Below are 25043 nucleotides of genomic sequence, written 5' to 3'. Positions count from 1 at the left end.
CATCCATTGATGGACATTTTGGTTGCTTCCGTGTCTTGGCTATTGTGAAAAATCCTGCAGTGAAGCTGTTGCAGTCTGTGCCTTCTCGGCTCTGGTATTTTCAGGTGAGAGGTTCAGCGGTGGGCCTGCTGAATGGAATGCTGGCTCAATTTTTACTTTTAAACACAGCTCCTTTCTGTTCTCACTATTGGCTCTTACCACTTTACATCTCACCAGCAGCTAGAGGGTACACAGTTCTCTAAAACCCCTTCAGCATTTATTGTTTGTAGACCTTTGGCTGATGGTAGTTGCCGTGTGTGAGTTGAAATCTTTTTGTAGGCTAGATTTGCATGAGTTTAAAAATTTATGTTGTTGAGCTTTTATCCATTTTCCTTGTTTTTAGAAAAATAATGAGTAAAATTTACCTCTTCCTACTATCTCCTTGAAAATTTTGCCAGTTGTGAATTTTTGAGGGTAGTTGTCCTTTACTGTCCTGAGTCCTTGTGAATGTTAAGTGACCGTTAGCTGTGGTTTTAAAGCCGCTCTTGTGGGAAACGGCCACAAGGCGGCAGCATTTCTACATTTCCAACTCTGGGTTTTTGGGCAACAGAGGTTTCCTGGAAATCGTGTTTGTAAGCTGCAAATTAGAGCAGAATGTGCCACGGCAAACTCCCAAGAGCTTATATCTCCTTCCTTCTTGTTTGTTTTATACATTTAATTTTTATTTATTATCACAGCAAATTGGATAAAAATACTGTGTTTTTTCTAGGTGTATGGAATCTGGTTCATTATATCAATGTATTGATCTATTCATCTTTGGATCCTTTCCCGTGTAGGTTACTACAGAGTGTTGAGTACACCTCTTTTAGCATTCCATAGGTATTTTGTGATTATATATTTCATATGTATTACTACATGTCTGTTAACCCCCATATCCTAATTCATACATTCCTTACACCTTTCCATTTGGTTAAACATAATTTGGTTTTCTGAATCTATGAGTGTCCTTCTCTTGGAAATTATTTCATGGGTATCAATTTTTAGGTAACACCTATAAGTGATGTAATAGGATATCTGTCTTTCGTTTTCTTTCTTACTTCAGGTAGGGTGATTATCTCTAGATCTTTCTATGGTGGTGCCAAAGGCATTGTTCCATGCTTTTCCATGGCTAATATTCCATTGTGTACATGGACCACTTCTTCTTGGTGCATTTTTCTGTTGATGGACATTTTGGTTTCTTCCAGCTCTTGGCTATGGTACATGTTGCTGCAGTGAAGGATTGCCAGCCTGTGTCTTTTTGATGCAGGTCTACTCAGCGGATAGGCCCATCAGTGGGCCTACCTGATCACATAGTAGCTCAAGTTTTACCTTTAAACACACCTCCATTTGGTTCTCTGTACTGGCTGTTACCAGGTTACATCCCATCAGCAGCTAGAGGGTACACAGTTCTCTAAAACCCCTTCAGCATTTATACTATGTAGACTTTTTTGCTGATGATCCTTCTGACGGCTGTGAGGTGAACGTGTTTCTAGACCGGATTTGCATGGCTTTATTAATTCCTGACGTTGAGCGTTCTTCCATGCCTTTTTCTATAACAAAAAAAGAGACAGAATATGAAATGTGCATAAAATATGCCTCTGGAAATTGTCGTTTTGAAATATGGATGTCTTTTGAGATTTTTGCTCGATTTACGACCGAAGGATTGTTTTGAGGACAGGTGTCATTTACAGGCCTGCAATTATTTTGACTATCAAGTAACCATTACAGCTGCAGTTAGAGCTGCTGTTGTGTGAAACGGCCACAAGGCGGCAGCAGTTCTCATTAACCAAATCTGGTTACTAGGGAAACAGAGCCTCAATGGAAGTCCTGTTCTAGGTTGCAAATTAGAATGGAATGGGCCAGGAAAAAGCCCCTTAAGTTTATATCTCACTAAATATTGTTCTTCTTTTAAATTTAATTTTCATTGTTTATCACAGCAAGTGTGATTACAAAGTTTTGCTTGTTTTAGGTGTGCAAGATGTGGTTGTTTTCCACATATACCTATCTCTTTTCTTCTTTGGATCCTTTTCCCATTTTAGGTTATGACACAATGTTGAGTAGTCTTCTCTTGGTATTCCGTAGGTCTTTGGTGATTTTATACTTCACCTGTGTTTGTATATCTCTGTTAACTCTGACATCCTAATGTATCCAATCCTCACACCTTTCCATTGGTGAACCATAAGTTTGTTTAATGAATCTGTGATTGCCTTTCTCTGTGGAAATATCTTCACTGGTATCAATTTTTAGGTAACACCTATAAGTGATATCACAGGATACGTGTCTTTCGCTTTCTGACTTACTACAAGTTGTGTGATTACTTCTAGACTCATCTATGTTGATGCAAATGGCATTGTGTCATTGTTTTCCTTGGCTAATATTCCATCTGTACGTGGACCAGTTTTTCTTTGTCCACTCGCCTGTTGATGGACTTTTTGGTTGCTTCCATGTCTTGGTTATTGTAACACTGCTGAAATGCACATTTGCCTGCCTGTGTCTTTCAACTATGTCTTCTTCGGTTATAGGCCCAGGAGAGGGCCTGTTGGTTCATATGGTAGCAAAATGTTTACCTTGTAAAGGCGTCTCCATTCTGTTCTCATTAGTGGCTCTTACCAGGTTATGTTCCACTTAAATTTGGGGGTATGCCCTTGTCCACAACCCTTTCAGCATTTATTGTTTGTAGTTTTTCTGCTGATGTTTATTCTGACAGGTGTGAGCTGACACCTCTTTGAGGTTGGATTTGCATGCATCTCATAATCCCTTGAAATTGAACTTTCAGGCATGTCCTCTTTTTTTCAAGCTGTGAGTAGCGCTTACCTCTTCAAATGGTTTTCTTGAAGTATGTGTCACATTTTGAAATATTTTGGCCATTACCTCCCTGAAGACATTTTCAGGGCTGGTTTCATTTACAGCCCTCCAGTACTTGTGCATATGAAGTGACCATTAGCACAGATTTTAAAGCTGCTGTTGAAGGTATCAGCCATTGGGCGGCAGCATTTCTCCTTTCCCCATTCTGGGAATTACGGAAAGAGTCCTTCCTGCCAGTGGTGTTCCTCGGTTATATATTAGAGAGGAATGTGCCCGGACAGACCCCCAAAAGCTGATGTCTCCTAACTTACGTTTGGTTTCTAAATTGAAATTATATATTTTTTTAATTGGAGTAATATTCCATTGTGTACATGGACCACTTCTTCTTGTGCCTTCCTCTGTTGACAGACATTTTTGTTGCTTCCAAGTGTTGGCTGTGGTAAATATTGCTGGAGTGCAGGATTGCCACCCTGTGTCTTTTGGATTCTCATCCTCTCAGGTGATAGGCCCAGCAGTGGGTATGCTTGATTGAATGGTAGCTCAATATTTACCTTATCAAGGCACCTCCTTTGTGTTTTCATTACTGGTTCTTACCATGTCCCACTTAGAAACGAGGGTGCGCATTTCTCCACAACCCCTTCAGCATTTATTGTTTGCAGAATTTTTGCTGACGGCCATTATGACTGGTGTGAGCTGATAGGTTTTTGTAACTTGGATTTGCATGTCTTTAATAATTCCTAATGTTCAGCATTTTTCCATGCTTTGTTTTCTTTCTGTTAAACGAAAACAGAAAAAAACTGTGAGTACAATAAACCACTTGAAGTGGTCTTCTGGGAAGGCTGCCCTGTTTTGAATTTTTCGTCGATTTTTGACCCCAGGATTTTTTTGAGAACAGGTGACATTTACAGGCTTGTAATGAGTGTGAATATTTAGTGACCACTACTACTGGCTTTAAAGGTGCTGTTGGGGGAAACGGCCACAAGGCGGCAGCATTTCTCCGTTCCCAAAACTGGTTTCTAGGGCAGCACAACATTTCTGGAAGTTGTGTTCCCAGGTTGTAAATTAGAATGGAATGTGCTAGGAAAAAATCCCATAAGTTAATATTCCATTATTTCTTGTTCGATTTTTTAGTCTTTTTAAATCAAGGTAATATTTAGAATATTGTTTGTCCTAGGTGTATACAATCTGGTTCATTTGTACATTACATACACACACACACACACACACACACACACATATATGTAATATATTCATGTACAGATACTCTTCCCATGTAAATTATTGCAGAGTGCTCCATTGACCTCCCTTGCTATATGGTCGGTCTCTTTGATAAATGTATTTAGTAGGTATATGTACACATATGGTAACCCTAATCTTAATTTTCCATACCGCCCACCTTTCCATTTACATAAGAATAGTTTGTTTTCTAAGTCTGTGAGTTTCTTTCTCTGTGAAAATGCTATCATTTTTGTCAGTTGTTAGATAACGCCTATAAGTGATATCATACTATATGTCTTTTTCTTTCTGACTTACGGCATGTTCTGAGATTATATCTAGGCTCATAAATGGTGCCTCAACGAGCAGTGTTTCACTGTTTTCCATGGCTAATATTCCATTATGTACATGGACCACTTCTTTATCCATTCATCCATTGATGGACATTTTGGTTGCTTCCGTGTCTTGGCTATTGTGAAAAATCCTGCAGTGAAGCTGTTGCAGTCTGTGCCTTCTCGGCTCTGGTATTTTCAGGTGAGAGGTTCAGCGGTGGGCCTGCTGAATGGAATGCTGGCTCAATTTTTACTTTTAAACACAGCTCCTTTCTGTTCTCACTATTGGCTCTTACCACTTTACATCTCACCAGCAGCTAGAGGGTACACAGTTCTCTAAAACCCCTTCAGCATTTATTGTTTGTAGACCTTTGGCTGATGGTAGTTGCCGTGTGTGAGTTGAAATCTTTTTGTAGGCTAGATTTGCATGAGTTTAAAATTTTATGTTGTTGAGCTTTTATCCATTTTCCTTGTTTTTAGAAAAATAATGAGTAAAATTTACCTCTTCCTACTATCTCCTTGAAAATTTTGCCAGTTGTGAATTTTTGAGGGTAGTTGTCCTTTACTGTCCTGAGTCCTTGTGAATGTTAAGTGACCGTTAGCTGTGGTTTTAAAGCCGCTCTTGTGGGAAACGGCCACAAGGCGGCAGCATTTCTACATTTCCAACTCTGGGTTTTTGGGCAACAGAGGTTTCCTGGAAATCGTGTTTGTAAGCTGCAAATTAGAGCAGAATGTGCCACGGCAAACTCCCAAGAGCTTATATCTCCTTCCTTCTTGTTTGTTTTTTACATTTAATTTTTATTTATTATCACAGCAAATTGGATAAAAATACTGTGTTTTTTCTAGGTGTATGGAATCTGGTTCATTATATCAATGTATTGATCTATTCATCTTTGGATCCTTTCCCGTGTAGGTTACTACAGAGTGTTGAGTACACCTCTTTTAGCATTCCATAGGTATTTTGTGATTATATATTTCATATGTATTACTACATGTCTGTTAACCCCCATATCCTAATTCATACATTCCTTACACCTTTCCATTTGGTTAAACATAATTTGGTTTTCTGAATCTATGAGTGTCCTTCTCTTGGAAATTATTTCATGGGTATCAATTTTTAGGTAACACCTATAAGTGATGTAATAGGATATCTGTCTTTCGTTTTCTTTCTTACTTCAGGTAGGGTGATTATCTCTAGATCCTTCTATGGTGGTGCCAAAGGCATTGTTCCATGTTTTTCCATGGCTAATATTCCATTGTGTACATGGACCACTTCTTCTTGGTGCATTTTTCTGTTGATGGACATTTTGGTTTCTTCCAGCTCTTGGCTATGGTACATGTTGCTGCAGTGAAGGATTGCCAGCCTGTGTCTTTTTGATGCAGGTCTACTCAGCGGATAGGCCCATCAGTGGGCCTACCTGATCACATAGTAGCTCAAGTTTTACCTTTAAACACACCTCCATTTGGTTCTCTGTACTGGCTGTTACCAGGTTACATCCCATCAGCAGCTAGAGGGTACACAGTTCTCTAAAACCCCTTCAGCATTTATACTATGTAGACTTTTTTGCTGATGATCCTTCTGACGGCTGTGAGGTGAACGTGTTTCTAGACCGGATTTGCATGGCTTTATTAATTCCTGACGTTGAGCGTTCTTCCATGCCTTTTTCTATAACAAAAAAAGAGACAGAATATGAAATGTGCATAAAATATGCCTCTGGAAATTGTCGTTTTGAAATATGGATGTCTTTTGAGATTTTTGCTCGATTTACGACCGAAGGATTGTTTTGAGGACAGGTGTCATTTACAGGCCTGCAATTATTTTGACTATCAAGTAACCATTACAGCTGCAGTTAGAGCTGCTGTTGTGTGAAACGGCCACAAGGCGGCAGCAGTTCTCATTAACCAAATCTGGTTACTAGGGAAACAGAGCCTCAATGGAAGTCCTGTTCTAGGTTGCAAATTAGAATGGAATGGGCCAGGAAAAAGCCCCTTAAGTTTATATCTCACTAAATATTGTTCTTTTTTAAAATTTAATTTTCATTGCTTATCACAGCAAGTGTGATTACAAAGTTTTGCTTGTTTTAGGTGTGCAAGATGTGGTTGTTTTCCACATATACCTATCTCTTTTCTTCTTTGGATCCTTTTCCCATTTTAGGTTATGACACAATGTTGAGTAGTCTTCTCTTGGTATTCCGTAGTTCTTTGGTGATTATAAACTTCACCTGTGTTTGTATATCTCTGTTAACTCTGACATCCTAATGTATCCAATCCTCACACCTTTCCATTGGTGAACCATAAGTTTGTTTAATGAATCTGTGATTGCCTTTCTCTGTGGAAATATCTTCACTGGTATCAATTTTTAGGTAACACCTATAAGTGATATCACAGGATACGTGTCTTTCGCTTTCTGACTTACTACAAGTTGCGTGATTACTTCTAGACTCATCTATGGTGATGCAAATGGCATTGTGTCATTGTTTTCCTTGGCTAATATTCCATCTGTACGTGGACCAGTTTTTCTTTGTCCACTCGCCTGTTGATGGACTTTTTGGTTGCTTCCATGTCTTGGTTATTGTAACACTGCTGAAATGCACATTTGCCTGCCTGTGTCTTTCAACTATGTCTTCTTCGGTTATAGGCCCAGGAGAGGGCCTGTTGGTTCATATGGTAGCAAAATGTTTACCTTGTAAAGGCGTCTCCATACTGTTCTCATTAGTGGCTCTTACCAGGTTATGTTCCACTTAAATTTGGGGGCATGCCCTTGTCCACAACCCTTTCAGCATTTATTGTTTGTAGTTTTTCTGCTGATGTTTATTCTGACAGGTGTGAGCTGACACCTCTTTGAGGTTGGATTTGCATGCATCTCATAATCCCTTGAAATTGAACTTTCAGGCATGTCCTCTTTTTTTTCAAGCTGTGAGTAGCGCTTACCTCTTCAAATGGTTTTCTTGAAGTATGTGTCACATTTTGAAATATTTTGGCCATTACCTCCCTGAAGACATTTTCAGGGCTGGTTTCATTTACAGCCCTCCAGTACTTGTGCATATGAAGTGACCATTAGCACAGATTTTAAAGCTGCTGTTGAAGGTATCAGCCATTGGGCGGCAGCATTTCTCCTTTCCCCATTCTGGGAATTACGGAAAGAGTCCTTCCTGCCAGTGGTGTTCCTCGGTTATATATTAGAGAGGAATGTGCCCGGACAGACCCCCAAAAGCTGATGTCTCCTAACTTACGTTTGGTTTCTAAATTGAAATTATATATTTTTTTAATTGGAGCAATATTCCATTGTGTACATGGACCACTTCTTCTTTGTGCCTTCCTCTGTTGACAGACATTTTTGTTGCTTCCAAGTGTTGGCTGTGGTAAATATTGCTGGAGTGCAGGATTGCCACCCTGTGTCTTTTGGATTCTCATCCTCTCAGGTGATAGGCCCAGCAGTGGGTATGCTTGATTGAATGGTAGCTCAATATTTACCTTATCAAGGCACCTCCTTTGTGTTTTCATTACTGGTTCTTACCATGTCCCACTTAGAAACGAGGGTGCGCATTTCTCCACAACCCCTTCAGCATTTATTGTTTGCAGAATTTTTGCTGACGGCCATTATGACTGGTGTGAGCTGATAGGTTTTTGTAACTTGGATTTGCATGTCTTTAATAATTCCTAATGTTCAGCATTTTTCCATGCTTTGTTTTCTTTCTGTTAAACGAAAACAGAAAAAAACTGTGAGTACAATAAACCACTTGAAGTGGTCTTCTGGGAAGGCTGCCCTGTTTTGAATTTTTCGTCGATTTTTGACCCCAGGATTTTTTTGAGAACAGGTGACATTTACAGGCTTGTAATGAGTGTGAATATTTAGTGACCACTACTACTGGCTTTAAAGGTGCTGTTGGGGGAAATGGCCACAAGGCGGCAGCATTTCTCCGTTCCCAAACCTGGTTTCTAGGGCAGCACAACATTTCTGGAAGTTGTGTTCCCAGGTTGTAAATTAGAATGGAATGTGCTAGGAAAAAAACCCGTAAGTTAATATTCCATCATTTCTTGTTCGATTTTTTAGTCTTTTTAAATCGAGGTAATATTTAGAATATTGTTTGTCCTAGGTGTATACAATCTGGTTCATTTGTACATTACATACACACACACACACACACACACACACACACATATATGTAATATATTCATGTACAGATACTCTTCCCATGTAAATTATTGCAGAGTGCTCCATTGACCTCCCTTGCTATATGGTCGGTCTCTTTGATAAATGTATTTAGTAGGTATATGTACACATATGGTAACCCTAATCTTAATTTTCCATACCGCCCACCTTTCCATTTACATAAGAATAGTTTGTTTTCTAAGTCTGTGAGTTTCTTTCTCTGTGAAAATGCTATCATTTTTGTCAGTTGTTAGATAACGCCTATAAGTGATATCATACTATATGTCTTTTTCTTTCTGACTTACGGCATGTTCTGAGATTATATCTAGTCTCATAAATGGTGCCTCAACGAGCAGTGTTTCACTGTTTTCCATGGCTAATATTCCATTATGTACATGGACCACTTCTTTATCCATTCATCCATTGATGGACATTTTGGTTGCTTCCGTGTCTTGGCTATTGTGAAAAATCCTGCAGTGAAGCTGTTGCAGTCTGTGCCTTCTCGGCTCTGGTATTTTCAGGTGAGAGGTTCAGCGGTGGGCCTGCTGAATGGAATGCTGGCTCAATTTTTACTTTTAAACACAGCTCCTTTCTGTTCTCACTATTGGCTCTTACCACTTTACATCTCACCAGCAGCTAGAGGGTACACAGTTCTCTAAAACCCCTTCAGCATTTATTGTTTGTAGACCTTTGGCTGATGGTAGTTGCCGTGTGTGAGTTGAAATCTTTTTGTAGGCTAGATTTGCATGAGTTTAAAAATTTATGTTGTTGAGCTTTTATCCATTTTCCTTGTTTTTAGAAAAATAATGAGTAAAATTTACCTCTTCCTACTATCTCCTTGAAAATTTTGCCAGTTGTGAATTTTTGAGGGTAGTTGTCCTTTACTGTCCTGAGTCCTTGTGAATGTTAAGTGACCGTTAGCTGTGGTTTTAAAGCCGCTCTTGTGGGAAACGGCCACAAGGCGGCAGCATTTCTACATTTCCAACTCTGGGTTTTTGGGCAACAGAGGTTTCCTGGAAATCGTGTTTGTAAGCTGCAAATTAGAGCAGAATGTGCCACGGCAAACTCCCAAGAGCTTATATCTCCTTCCTTCTTGTTTGTTTTTTACATTTAATTTTTATTTATTATCACAGCAAATTGGATAAAAATACTGTGTTTTTTCTAGGTGTATGGAATCTGGTTCATTATATCAATGTATTGATCTATTCATCTTTGGATCCTTTCCCGTGTAGGTTACTACAGAGTGTTGAGTACACCTCTTTTAGCATTCCATAGGTATTTTGTGATTATATATTTCATATGTATTACTACATGTCTGTTAACCCCCATATCTTAATTCATACATTCCTTACACCTTTCCATTTGGTTAAACATAATTTGGTTTTCTGAATCTATGAGTGTCCTTCTCTTGGAAATTATTTCATGGGTATCAATTTTTAGGTAACACCTATAAGTGATGTAATAGGATATCTGTCTTTCATTTTCTTTCTTACTTCAGGTAGGGTGATTATCTCTAGATCCTTCTATGGTGGTGCCAAAGGCATTGTTCCATGCTTTTCCATGGCTAATATTCCATTGTGTACATGGACCACTTCTTCTTGGTGCATTTTTCTGTTGATGGACATTTTGGTTTCTTCCAGCTCTTGGCTATGGTACATGTTGCTGCAGTGAAGGATTGCCAGCCTGTGTCTTTTTGATTCAGGTCTACTCAGCGGATAGGCCCATCAGTGGGCCTACCTGATCACATAGTAGCTCAAGTTTTACCTTTAAACACACCTCCATTTGGTTCTCTGTACTGGCTGTTACCAGGTTACATCCCATCAGCAGCTAGAGGGTACACAGTTCTCTAAAACCCCTTCAGCATTTATACTATGTAGACTTTTTTGCTGATGATCCTTCTGACGGCTGTGAGGTGAACGTGTTTCTAGACCGGATTTGCATGGCTTTATTAATTCCTGACGTTGAGCATTTTTCCATGCCATTTTCTATAACAAAAACAGAGACAGAATATAAAATGTGCATAAAATATGCCTCTTGAAATTGTCGTTTTGAAATATGGATGTCTTTTGAGATTTTTGCTCGATTTACGACCGAAGGATTGTTTTGAGGACAGGTGTCATTTACAGGCCTGCAATTATTTTGACTATCAAGTAACCATTACAGCTGCAGTTAGAGCTGCTGTTGTGTGAAACGGCCACAAGGCGGCAGCAGTTCTCATTAACCAAATCTGGTTACTAGGGAAACAGAGCCTCAATGGAAGTCCTGTTCTAGGTTGCAAATTAGAATGGAATGGGCCAGGAAAAAGCCCCTTAAGTTTATATCTCACTAAATATTGTTCTTTTTTAAAATTTAATTTTCATTGCTTATCACAGCAAGTGTGATTACAAAGTTTTGCTTGTTTTAGGTGTGCAAGATGTGGTTGTTTTCCACATATACCTATCTCTTTTCTTCTTTGGATCCTTTTCCCATTTTAGGTTATGACACAATGTTGAGTAGTCTTCTCTTGGTATTCCGTAGGTCTTTGGTGATTATATACTTCACCTGTGTTTGTATATCTCTGTTAACTCTGACATCCTAATGTATCCAATCCTCACACCTTTCCATTGGTGAACCATAAGTTTGTTTAATGAATCTGTGATTGCCTTTCTCTGTGGAAATATCTTCACTGGTATCAATTTTTAGGTAACACCTATAAGTGATATCACAGGATACGTGTCTTTCGCTTTCTGACTTACTACAAGTTGCGTGATTACTTCTAGACTCATCTATGGTGATGCAAATGGCATTGTGTCATTGTTTTCCTTGGCTAATATTCCATCTGTACGTGGACCAGTTTTTCTTTGTCCACTCGCCTGTTGATGGACTTTTTGGTTGCTTCCATGTCTTGGTTATTGTAACACTGCTGAAATGCACATTTGCCTGCCTGTGTCTTTCAACTATGTCTTCTTCGGTTATAGGCCCAGGAGAGGGCCTGTTGGTTCATATGGTAGCAAAATGTTTACCTTGTAAAGGCGTCTCCATTCTGTTCTCATTAGTGGCTCTTACCAGGTTATGTTCCACTTAAATTTGAGGGCATGCCCTTGTCCACAACCCTTTCAGCATTTATTGTTTGTAGTTTTTCTGCTGATGTTTATTCTGACAGGTGTGAGCTGACACTTCTTTGAGGTTGGATTTGCATGCATCTCATAATCCCTTGAAATTGAACTTTCAGGCATGTCCTCTTTTTTTTCAAGCTGTGAGTAGCGCTTACCTCTTCAAATGGTTTTCTTGAAGTATGTGTCACATTTTGAAATATTTTGGCCATTACCTCCCTGAAGACATTTTCAGGGCTGGTTTCATTTACAGCCCTCCAGTACTTGTGCATATGAAGTGACCATTAGCACAGATTTTAAAGCTGCTGTTGAAGGTATCAGCCATTGGGCAGCAGCATTTCCCCTTTCCCAATTCTGGGAATTACGGAAAGAGTCCCTCCTGCCAGTGGTGTTCCTCGGTTATATATTAGAGAGGAATGTGCCCGGACAGACCCCCAAAAGCTGATGTCTCCTAACTTACGTTTGGTTCCTAATTTGAAATTATATATTTTTTTAATTGGAGCAATATTCCATTGTGTACATGGACCACTTCTTCTTTGTGCCTTCCTCTGTTGACAGACATTTTTGTTGCTTCCAAGTGTTGGCTGTGGTAAATATTGCTGGAGTGCAGGATTGCCACCCTCTGTCTTTTGGATTCTCATCCTCTCAGGTGATAGGCCCAGCAGTGGGTATGCTTGATTGAATGGTAGCTCAATATTTACCTTATCAAGGCACCTCCTTTGTGTTTTCATTACTGGTTCTTACCATGTCCCACTTAGAAACGAGGGTGCGCATTTCTCCACAACCCCTTCAGCATTTATTGTTTGCAGAATTTTTGCTGATGGCCATTATGACTGGTGTGAGCTGATAGGTTTTTGTAACTTGGATTTGCATGTCTTTAATAATTCCTAATGTTCAGCATTTTTCCATGCTTTGTTTTCTTTCTGTTAAACGAAAACAGAAAAAAACTGTGAGTACAATAAACCACTTGAAGTGGTCTTCTGGGAAGGCTGCCCTGTTTTGAATTTTTCGTCGATTTTTGACCCCAGGATTTTTTTGAGAACAGGTGACATTTACAGGCTTGTAATGAGTGTGAATATTTAGTGACCACTACTACTGGCTTTAAAGGTGCTGTTGGGGGAAATGGCCACAAGGCGGCAGCATTTCTCCGTTCCCAAACCTGGTTTCTAGGGCAGCACAGCCTTTCTGGAAGTTGTTTTCCCAGTTTGTAAATTAGAATTGAATGTGCTAGGAAAAAAACCCGTAAGTTAATATTCCATCATTTCTTGTTCGATTTTTTAGTCTTTTTAAATCGAGGTAATATTTAGAATATTGTTTGTCCTAGGTGTATACAATCTGGTTCATTTGTACATTACATACACACACACACACACACACACACACACACACATATATGTAATATATTGATGTACAGATACTCTTCCCATGTAAATTATTGCAGAGTGCTCCATTGACCTCCCTTGCTATATGGTCGGTCTCTTTGATAAATGTATTTAGTAGGTATATGTACACATATGGTAACCCTAATCTTAATTTTCCATACCGCCCACCTTTCCATTTACATAAGAATAGTTTGTTTTCTAAGTCTGTGAGTTTCTTTCTCTGTGAAAATGCTATCATTTTTGTCAGTTGTTAGATAACGCCTATAAGTGATATCATACTATATGTCTTTTTCTTTCTGACTTACGGCATGTTCTGAGATTATATCTAGGCTCATAAATGGTGCCTCAACGAGCAGTGTTTCACTGTTTTCCATGGCTAATATTCCATTATGTACATGGACCACTTCTTTATCCATTCATCCATTGATGGACATTTTGGTTGCTTCCGTGTCTTGGCTATTGTGAAAAATCCTGCAGTGAAGCTGTTGCAGTCTGTGCCTTCTCGGCTCTGGTATTTTCAGGTGAGAGGTTCAGCGGTGGGCCTGCTGAATGGAATGCTGGCTCAATTTTTACTTTTAAACACAGCTCCTTTCTGTTCTCACTATTGGCTCTTACCACTTTACATCTCACCAGCAGCTAGAGGGTACACAGTTCTCTAAAACCCCTTCAGCATTTATTGTTTGTAGACCTTTGGCTGATGGTAGTTGCCGTGTGTGAGTTGAAATCTTTTTGTAGGCTAGATTTGCATGAGTTTAAAAATTTATGTTGTTGAGCTTTTATCCATTTTCCTTGTTTTTAGAAAAATAATGAGTAAAATTTACCTCTTCCTACTATCTCCTTGAAAATTTTGCCAGTTGTGAATTTTTGAGGGTAGTTGTCCTTTACTGTCCTGAGTCCTTGTGAATGTTAAGTGACCGTTAGCTGTGGTTTTAAAGCCGCTCTTGTGGGAAACGGCCACAAGGCGGCAGCATTTCTACATTTCCAACTCTGGGTTTTTGGGCAACAGAGGTTTCCTGGAAATCGTGTTTGTAAGCTGCAAATTAGAGCAGAATGTGCCACGGCAAACTCCCAAGAGCTTATATCTCCTTCCTTCTTGTTTGTTTTATACATTTAATTTTTATTTATTATCACAGCAAATTGGATAAAAATACTGTGTTTTTTCTAGGTGTATGGAATCTGGTTCATTATATCAATGTATTGATCTATTCATCTTTGGATCCTTTCCCGTGTAGGTTACTACAGAGTGTTGAGTACACCTCTTTTAGCATTCCATAGGTATTTTGTGATTATATATTTCATATGTATTACTACATGTCTGTTAACCCCCACATCCTAATTCATACATTCCTTACACCTTTCCATTTGGTTAAACATAATTTGGTTTTCTGAATCTATGAGTGTCCTTCTCTTGGAAATTATTTCATGGGTATCAATTTTTAGGTAACACCTATAAGTGATGTAATAGGATATCTGTCTTTCGTTTTCTTTCTTACTTCAGGTAGGGTGATTATCTCTAGATCCTTCTATGGTGGTGCCAAAGGCATTGTTCCATGCTTTTCCATGGCTAATATTCCATTGTGTACATGGACCACTTCTTCTTGGTGCATTTTTCTGTTGATGGACATTTTGGTTTCTTCCAGCTCTTGGCTATGGTACATGTTGCTGCAGTGAAGGATTGCCAGCCTGTGTCTTTTTGATTCAGGTCTACTCAGCGGATAGGCCCATCAGTGGGCCTACCTGATCATATAGTAGCTCAAGTTTTACCTTTAAACACACCTCCATTTTGTTCTCTGTACTGGCTGTTGCCAGGTTACATCCCATCAGCAGCTAGAGGGTACACAGTTCTCTAAAACCCCTTCAGCATTTATACTATGTAGACTTTTTTGCTGATGATCCTTCTGACGGCTGTGAGGTGAACGTGTTTCTAGACCGGATTTGCATGGCTTTATTAATTCCTGACGTTGAGCGTTTTTCCATGCCTTTTTCTATAACAAAAAAAGAGACAGAATATGAAATGTGCATAAAATATGCCTCTTGAAATTGTCATTTTGAAATATGGATGTCTTTTGAGATTTTTGCTCGATTTACGACCGAAGGATTGTTTTGAGGACAGGTGTCATTTACAGGCCTGCAATTATTTTGACTATCAAGTAACCATTACAGCTGCAGTTAGAGCTGCTGTTGTGTGAAACGGCCACAAGGCGGCAGCAGTTCTCATTAACCAAATCTGGTTACTAGGGAAACAGAGCCTCAATGGAAGTCCTGTTCTAGGTTGCAAATTAGAATGGAATGGGCCAGGAAAAAGCCCCTTAAGTTTATATCTCACTAAATATTGTTCTTCTTTTAAATTTAATTTTCATTGTTTATCACAGCAAGTGTGATTACAAAGTTTTGCTTGTTTTAGGTGTGCAAGATGTGGTTGTTTTCCACATATACCTATCTCTTTTCTTCTTTGGATCCTTTTCCCATTTTAGGTTATGACACAATGTTGAGTAGTCTTCTCTTGGTATTCCGTAGGTCTTTGGTGATTATAAACTTCACCTGTGTTTGTATATCTCTGTTAACTCTGACATCCTAATGTATCCAATCCTCACACCTTTCCATTGGTGAACCATAAGTTTGTTTAATGAATCTGTGATTGCCTTTCTCTGTGGAAATATCTTCACTGGTATCAATTTTTAGGTAACACCTATAAGTGATATCACAGGATACGTGTCTTTCGCTTTCTGACTTACTACAAGTTGCGTGATTACTTCTAGACTCAACTATGGTGATATGGTGATGCAAATGGCATTGTGTCATTGTTTTCCTTGGCTAATATTCCATCTGTACGTGGACCAGTTTTTCTTTGTCCACTCGCCTGTTGATGGACTTTTTGGTTGCTTCCATGTCTTGGTTATTGTAACACTGCTGAAATGCACATTTGCCTGCCTGTGTCTTTCAACTATGTCTTCTTCGGTTATAGGCCCAGGAGAGGGCCTGTTGGTTCATATGGTAGCAAAATGTTTACCTTGTAAAGGCGTCTCCATTCTGTTCTCATTAGTGGCTCTTACCAGGTTATGTTCCACTTAAATTTGGGGGTATGCCCTTGTCCACAACCCTTTCAGCATTTATTGTTTGTAGTTTTTCTGCTGATGTTTATTCTGACAGGTGTGAGCTGACACCTCTTTGAGGTTGGATTTGCATGCATCTCATAATCCCTTGAAATTGAACTTTCAGGCATGTCCTCTTTTTTTTCAAGCTGTGAGTAGCGCTTACCTCTTCAAATGGTTTTCTTGAAGTATGTGTCACATTTTGAAATATTTTGGCCATTACCTCCCTGAAGACATTTTCAGGGCTGGTTTCATTTACAGCCCTCCAGTACTTGTGCATATGAAGTGACCATTAGCACAGATTTTAAAGCTGCTGTTGAAGGTATCAGCCATTGGGCGGCAGCATTTCTCCTTTCCCCATTCTGGGAATTACGGAAAGAGTCCTTCCTGCCAGTGGTGTTCCTCGGTTATATATTAGAGAGGAATGTGCCCGGACAGACCCCCAAAAGCTGATGTCTCCTAACTTACGTTTGGTTTCTAAATTGAAATTATATATTTTTTTAATTGGAGTAATATTCCATTGTGTACATGGACCACTTCTTCTTGTGCCTTCCTCTGTTGACAGACATTTTTGTTGCTTCCAAGTGTTGGCTGTGGTAAATATTGCTGGAGTGCAGGATTGCCACCCTGTGTCTTTTGGATTCTCATCCTCTCAGGTGATAGGCCCAGCAGTGGGTATGCTTGATTGAATGGTAGCTCAATATTTACCTTATCAAGGCACCTCCTTTGTGTTTTCATTACTGGTTCTTACCATGTCCCACTTAGAAATGAGGGTGCGCATTTCTCCACAACCCCTTCAGCATTTATTGTTTGCAGAATTTTTGCTGATGGCCATTATGACTGGTGTGAGCTGATAGGTTTTTGTAACTTGGATTTGCATGTCTTTAATAATTCCTAATGTTCAGCATTTTTCCATGCTTTGTTTTCTTTCTGTTAAACGAAAACAGAAAAAAACTGTGAGTACAATAAACCACTTGAAGTGGTCTTCTGGGAAGGTTGCCCTGTTTTGAATTTTTCGTCGATTTTTGACCCCAGGATTTTTTTGAGAACAGGTGACATTTACAGGCTTGTAATGAGTGTGAATATTTAGTGACCACTACTACTGGCTTTAAAGGTGCTGTTGGGGGAAACGGCCACAAGGCGGCAGCATTTCTCCATTCCCAAAACTGGTTTCTAGGGCAGCACAACATTTCTGGAAGTTGTGTTCCCAGGTTGTAAATTAGAATGGAATGTGCTAGGAAAAAATCCCATAAGTTAATATTCCATTATTTCTTGTTCGATTTTTTAGTCTTTTTAAATCAAGGTAATATTTAGAATATTGTTTGTCCTAGGTGTATACAATCTGGTTCATTTGTACATTACATACACACACACACACACACACACACACATATATGTAATATATTCATGTACAGATACTCTTCCCATGTAAATTATTGCAGAGTGCTCCATTGACCTCCCTTGCTATATGGTCGGTCTCTTTGATAAATGTATTTAGTAGGTATATGTACACATATGGTAACCCTAATCTTAATTTTCCATACCGCCCACCTTTCCATTTACATAAGAATAGTTTGTTTTCTAAGTCTGTGAGTTTCTTTCTCTGTGAAAATGCTATCATTTTTGTCAGTTGTTAGATAATGCCTATAAGTGATATCATACTATATGTCTTTTTCTTTCTGACTTACGGCATGTTCTGAGATTATATCTAGGCTCATAAATGGTGCCTCAACGAGCAGTGTTTCACTGTTTTCCATGGCTAATATTCCATTATGTACATGGACCACTTCTTTATCCATTCATCCATTGATGGACATTTTGGTTGCTTCCGTGTCTTGGCTATTGTGAAAAATCCTGCAGTGAAGCTGTTGCAGTCTGTGCCTTCTCGGCTCTGGTATTTTCAGGTGAGAGGTTCAGCGGTGGGCCTGCTGAATGGAATGCTGGCTCAATTTTTACTTTTAAACACAGCTCCTTTCTGTTCTCACTATTGGCTCTTACCACTTTACATCTCACCAGCAGCTAGAGGGTACACAGTTCTCTAAAACCCCTTCAGCATTTATTGTTTGTAGACCTTTGGCTGATGGTAGTTGCCGTGTGTGAGTTGAAATCTTTTTGTAGGCTAGATTTGCATGAGTTTAAAAATTTATGTTGTTGAGCTTTTATCCATTTTCCTTGTTTTTAGAAAAATAATGAGTAAAATTTACCTCTTCCTACTATCTCCTTGAAAATTTTGCCAGTTGTGAATTTTTGAGGGTAGTTGTCCTTTACTGTCCTGAGTCCTTGTGAATGTTAAGTGACCGTTAGCTGTGGTTTTAAAGCCGCTCTTGTGGGAAACGGCCACAAGGCGGCAGCATTTCTACATTTCCAACTCTGGGTTTTTGGGCAACAGAGGTTTCCTGGAAATCGTGTTTGTAAGCTGCAAATTAGAGCAGAATGTGCCACGGCAAACTCCCAAGAGCTTATATCTCCTTCCTTCTTGTTTGTTTTATACATTTAATTTTTATTTATTATCACAGCAAATTGGATAAAAATACTGTGTTTTTTCTAGGTGTATGGAATCTGGTTCATTATATCAATGTATTGATCTATTCATCTTTGGATCCTTTCCCGTGTAGGTTACTACAGAGTGTTGAGTACACCTCTTTTAGCATTCCATAGGTATTTTGTGATTATATATTTCATATGTATTACTACATGTCTGTTAACCCCCACATCCTAATTCATACATTCCTTACACCTTTCCATTTGGTTAAACATAATTTGGTTTTCTGAATCTATGAGTGTCCTTCTCTTGGAAATTATTTCATGGGTATCAATTTTTAGGTAACACCTATAAGTGATGTAATAGGATATCTGTCTTTCGTTTTCTTTCTTACTTCAGGTAGGGTGATTATCTCTAGATCCTTCTATGGTGGTGCCAAAGGCATTGTTCCATGCTTTTCCATGGCTAATATTCCATTGTGTACATGGACCACTTCTTCTTGGTGCATTTTTCTGTTGATGGACATTTTGGTTTCTTCCAGCTCTTGGCTATGGTACATGTTGCTGCAGTGAAGGATTGCCAGCCTGTGTCTTTTTGATTCAGGTCTACTCAGCGGATAGGCCCATCAGTGGGCCTACCTGATCATATAGTAGCTCAAGTTTTACCTTTAAACACACCTCCATTTTGTTCTCTGTACTGGCTGTTGCCAGGTTACATCCCATCAGCAGCTAGAGGGTACACAGTTCTCTAAAACCCCTTCAGCATTTATACTATGTAGACTTTTTTGCTGATGATCCTTCTGACGGCTGTGAGGTGAACGTGTTTCTAGACCGGATTTGCATGGCTTTATTAATTCCTGACATTGAGCGTTTTTCCATGCCTTTTTCTATAACAAAAAAAGAGACAGAATATGAAATGTGCATAAAATATGCCTCTTGAAATTGTCATTTTGAAATATGGATGTCTTTTGAGATTTTTGCTCGATTTACGACCGAAGGATTGTTTTGAGGACAGGTGTCATTTACAGGCCTGCAATTATTTTGACTATCAAGTAACCATTACAGCTGCAGTTAGAGCTGCTGTTGTGTGAAACGGCCACAAGGCGGCAGCAGTTCTCATTAACCAAATCTGGTTACTAGGGAAACAGAGCCTCAATGGAAGTCCTGTTCTAGGTTGCAAATTAGAATGGAATGGGCCAGGAAAAAGCCCCTTAAGTTTATATCTCACTAAATATTGTTCTTTTTTAAAATTTAATTTTCATTGCTTATCACAGCAAGTGTGATTACAAAGTTTTGCTTGTTTTAGGTGTGCAAGATGTGGTTGTTTTCCACATATACCTATCTCTTTTCTTCTTTGGATCCTTTTCCCATTTTAGGTTATGACACAATGTTGAGTAGTCTTCTCTTGGTATTCCGTAGTTCTTTGGTGATTATAAACTTCACCTGTGTTTGTATATCTCTGTTAACTCTGACATCCTAATGTATCCAATCCTCACACCTTTCCATTGGTGAACCATAAGTTTGTTTAATGAATCTGTGATTGCCTTTCTCTGTGGAAATATCTTCACTGGTATCAATTTTTAGGTAACACCTATAAGTGATATCACAGGATACGTGTCTTTCGCTTTCTGACTTACTACAAGTTGCGTGATTACTTCTAGACTCATCTATGGTGATGCAAATGGCATTGTGTCATTGTTTTCCTTGGCTAATATTCCATCTGTACGTGGACCAGTTTTTCTTTGTCCACTCGCCTGTTGATGGACTTTTTGGTTGCTTCCATGTCTTGGTTATTGTAACACTGCTGAAATGCACATTTGCCTGCCTGTGTCTTTCAACTATGTCTTCTTCGGTTATAGGCCCAGGAGAGGGCCTGTTGGTTCATATGGTAGCAAAATGTTTACCTTGTAAAGGCGTCTCCATACTGTTCTCATTAGTGGCTCTTACCAGGTTATGTTCCACTTAAATTTGGGGGCATGCCCTTGTCCACAACCCTTTCAGCATTTATTGTTTGTAGTTTTTCTGCTGATGTTTATTCTGACAGGTGTGAGCTGACACCTCTTTGAGGTTGGATTTGCATGCATCTCATAATCCCTTGAAATTGAACTTTCAGGCATGTCCTCTTTTTTTTCAAGCTGTGAGTAGCGCTTACCTCTTCAAATGGTTTTCTTGAAGTATGTGTCACATTTTGAAATATTTTGGCCATTACCTCCCTGAAGACATTTTCAGGGCTGGTTTCATTTACAGCCCTCCAGTACTTGTGCATATGAAGTGACCATTAGCACAGATTTTAAAGCTGCTGTTGAAGGTATCAGCCATTGGGCGGCAGCATTTCTCCTTTCCCCATTCTGGGAATTACGGAAAGAGTCCTTCCTGCCAGTGGTGTTCCTCGGTTATATATTAGAGAGGAATGTGCCCGGACAGACCCCCAAAAGCTGATGTCTCCTAACTTACGTTTGGTTTCTAAATTGAAATTATATATTTTTTTAATTGGAGCAATATTCCATTGTGTACATGGACCACTTCTTCTTTGTGCCTTCCTCTGTTGACAGACATTTTTGTTGCTTCCAAGTGTTGGCTGTGGTAAATATTGCTGGAGTGCAGGATTGCCACCCTGTGTCTTTTGGATTCTCATCCTCTCAGGTGATAGGCCCAGCAGTGGGTATGCTTGATTGAATGGTAGCTCAATATTTACCTTATCAAGGCACCTCCTTTGTGTTTTCATTACTGGTTCTTACCATGTCCCACTTAGAAACGAGGGTGCGCATTTCTCCACAACCCCTTCAGCATTTATTGTTTGCAGAATTTTTGCTGACGGCCATTATGACTGGTGTGAGCTGATAGGTTTTTGTAACTTGGATTTGCATGTCTTTAATAATTCCTAATGTTCAGCATTTTTCCATGCTTTGTTTTCTTTCTGTTAAACGAAAACAGAAAAAAACTGTGAGTACAATAAACCACTTGAAGTGGTCTTCTGGGAAGGCTGCCCTGTTTTGAATTTTTCGTCGATTTTTGACCCCAGGATTTTTTTGAGAACAGGTGACATTTACAGGCTTGTAATGAGTGTGAATATTTAGTGACCACTACTACTGGCTTTAAAGGTGCTGTTGGGGGAAATGGCCACAAGGCGGCAGCATTTCTCCGTTCCCAAACCTGGTTTCTAGGGCAGCACAACATTTCTGGAAGTTGTTTTCCCAGTTTGTAAATTAGAATTGAATGTGCTAGGAAAAAAACCCGTAAGTTAATATTCCATCATTTCTTGTTCGATTTTTTAGTCTTTTTAAATCGAGGTAATATTTAGAATATTGTTTGTCCTAGGTGTATACAATCTGGTTCATTTGTACATTACATACACACACACACACACACACACACACACACACACATATATGTAATATATTCATGTACAGATACTCTTCCCATGTAAATTATTGCAGAGTGCTCCATTGACCTCCCTTGCTATATGGTCGGTCTCTTTGATAAATGTATTTAGTAGGTATATGTACACATATGGTAACCCTAATCTTAATTTTCCATACCGCCCACCTTTCCATTTACATAAGAATAGTTTGTTTTCTAAGTCTGTGAGTTTCTTTCTCTGTGAAAATGCTATCATTTTTGTCAGTTGTTAGATAACGCCTATAAGTGATATCATACTATATGTCTTTTTCTTTCTGACTTACGGCATGTTCTGAGATTATATCTAGTCTCATAAATGGTGCCTCAACGAGCAGTGTTTCACTGTTTTCCATGGCTAATATTCCATTATGTACATGGACCACTTCTTTATCCATTCATCCATTGATGGACATTTTGGTTGCTTCCGTGTCTTGGCTATTGTGAAAAATCCTGCAGTGAAGCTGTTGCAGTCTGTGCCTTCTCGGCTCTGGTATTTTCAGGTGAGAGGTTCAGCGGTGGGCCTGCTGAATGGAATGCTGGCTCAATTTTTACTTTTAAACACAGCTCCTTTCTGTTCTCACTATTGGCTCTTACCACTTTACATCTCACCAGCAGCTAGAGGGTACACAGTTCTCTAAAACCCCTTCAGCATTTATTGTTTGTAGACCTTTGGCTGATGGTAGTTGCCGTGTGTGAGTTGAAATCTTTTTGTAGGCTAGATTTGCATGAGTTTAAAAATTTATGTTGTTGAGCTTTTATCCATTTTCCTTGTTTTTAGAAAAATAATGAGTAAAATTTACCTCTTCCTACTATCTCCTTGAAAATTTTGCCAGTTGTGAATTTTTGAGGGTAGTTGTCCTTTACTGTCCTGAGTCCTTGTGAATGTTAAGTGACCGTTAGCTGTGGTTTTAAAGCCGCTCTTGTGGGAAACGGCCACAAGGCGGCAGCATTTCTACATTTCCAACTCTGGGTTTTTGGGCAACAGAGGTTTCCTGGAAATCGTGTTTGTAAGCTGCAAATTAGAGCAGAATGTGCCACGGCAAACTCCCAAGAGCTTATATCTCCTTCCTTCTTGTTTGTTTTTTACATTTAATTTTTATTTATTATCACAGCAAATTGGATAAAAATACTGTGTTTTTTCTAGGTGTATGGAATCTGGTTCATTATATCAATGTATTGATCTATTCATCTTTGGATCCTTTCCCGTGTAGGTTACTACAGAGTGTTGAGTACACCTCTTTTAGCATTCCATAGGTATTTTGTGATTATATATTTCATATGTATTACTACATGTCTGTTAACCCCCACATCCTAATTCATACATTCCTTACACCTTTCCATTTGGTTAAACATAATTTGGTTTTCTGAATCTATGAGTGTCCTTCTCTTGGAAATTATTTCATGGGTATCAATTTTTAGGTAACACCTATAAGTGATGTAATAGGATATCTGTCTTTCATTTTCTTTCTTACTTCAGGTAGGGTGATTATCTCTAGATCCTCCTATGGTGGTGCCAAAGGCATTGTTCCATGCTTTTCCATGGCTAATATTCCATTGTGTACATGGACCACTTCTTCTTGGTGCATTTTTCTGTTGATGGACATTTTGGTTTCTTCCAGCTCTTGGCTATGGTACATGTTGCTGCAGTGAAGGATTGCCAGCCTGTGTCTTTTTGATTCAGGTCTACTCAGCGGATAGGCCCATCAGTGGGCCTACCTGATCACATAGTAGCTCAAGTTTTACCTTTAAACACACCTCCATTTGGTTCTCTGTACTGGCTGTTACCAGGTTACATCCCATCAGCAGCTAGAGGGTACACAGTTCTCTAAAACCCCTTCAGCATTTATACTATGTAGACTTTTTTGCTGATGATCCTTCTGACGGCTGTGAGGTGAACGTGTTTCTAGACCGGATTTGCATGGCTTTATTAATTCCTGACGTTGAGCATTTTTCCATGCCATTTTCTATAACAAAAACAGAGACAGAATATAAAATGTGCATAAAATATGCCTCTTGAAATTGTCGTTTTGAAATATGGATGTCTTTTGAGATTTTTGCTCGATTTACGACCGAAGGATTGTTTTGAGGACAGGTGTCATTTACAGGCCTGCAATTATTTTGACTATCAAGTAACCATTACAGCTGCAGTTAGAGCTGCTGTTGTGTGAAACGGCCACAAGGCGGCAGCAGTTCTCATTAACCAAATCTGGTTACTAGGGAAACAGAGCCTCAATGGAAGTCCTGTTCTAGGTTGCAAATTAGAATGGAATGGGCCAGGAAAAAGCCCCTTAAGTTTATATCTCACTAAATATTGTTCTTTTTTAAAATTTAATTTTCATTGCTTATCACAGCAAGTGTGATTACAAAGTTTTGCTTGTTTTAGGTGTGCAAGATGTGGTTGTTTTCCACATATACCTATCTCTTTTCTTCTTTGGATCCTTTTCCCATTTTAGGTTATGACACAATGTTGAGTAGTCTTCTCTTGGTATTCCGTAGGTCTTTGGTGATTATATACTTCACCTGTGTTTGTATATCTCTGTTAACTCTGACATCCTAATGTATCCAATCCTCACACCTTTCCATTGGTGAACCATAAGTTTGTTTAATGAATCTGTGATTGCCTTTCTCTGTGGAAATATCTTCACTGGTATCAATTTTTAGGTAACACCTATAAGTGATATCACAGGATACGTGTCTTTCGCTTTCTGACTTACTACAAGTTGCGTGATTACTTCTAGACTCATCTATGGTGATGCAAATGGCATTGTGTCATTGTTTTCCTTGGCTAATATTCCATCTGTACGTGGACCAGTTTTTCTTTGTCCACTCGCCTGTTGATGGACTTTTTGGTTGCTTCCATGTCTTGGTTATTGTAACACTGCTGAAATGCACATTTGCCTGCCTGTGTCTTTCAACTATGTCTTCTTCGGTTATAGGCCCAGGAGAGGGCCTGTTGGTTCATATGGTAGCAAAATGTTTACCTTGTAAAGGCGTCTCCATTCTGTTCTCATTAGTGGCTCTTACCAGGTTATGTTCCACTTAAATTTGAGGGCATGCCCTTGTCCACAACCCTT

This window comes from Orcinus orca, chromosome 3 (genome assembly GCF_937001465.1).
Source record: "Orcinus orca chromosome 3, mOrcOrc1.1, whole genome shotgun sequence".
NCBI lineage: Eukaryota > Metazoa > Chordata > Mammalia > Artiodactyla > Delphinidae > Orcinus > Orcinus orca.
Note: the sequence above shows the minus strand (reverse complement) of the source record.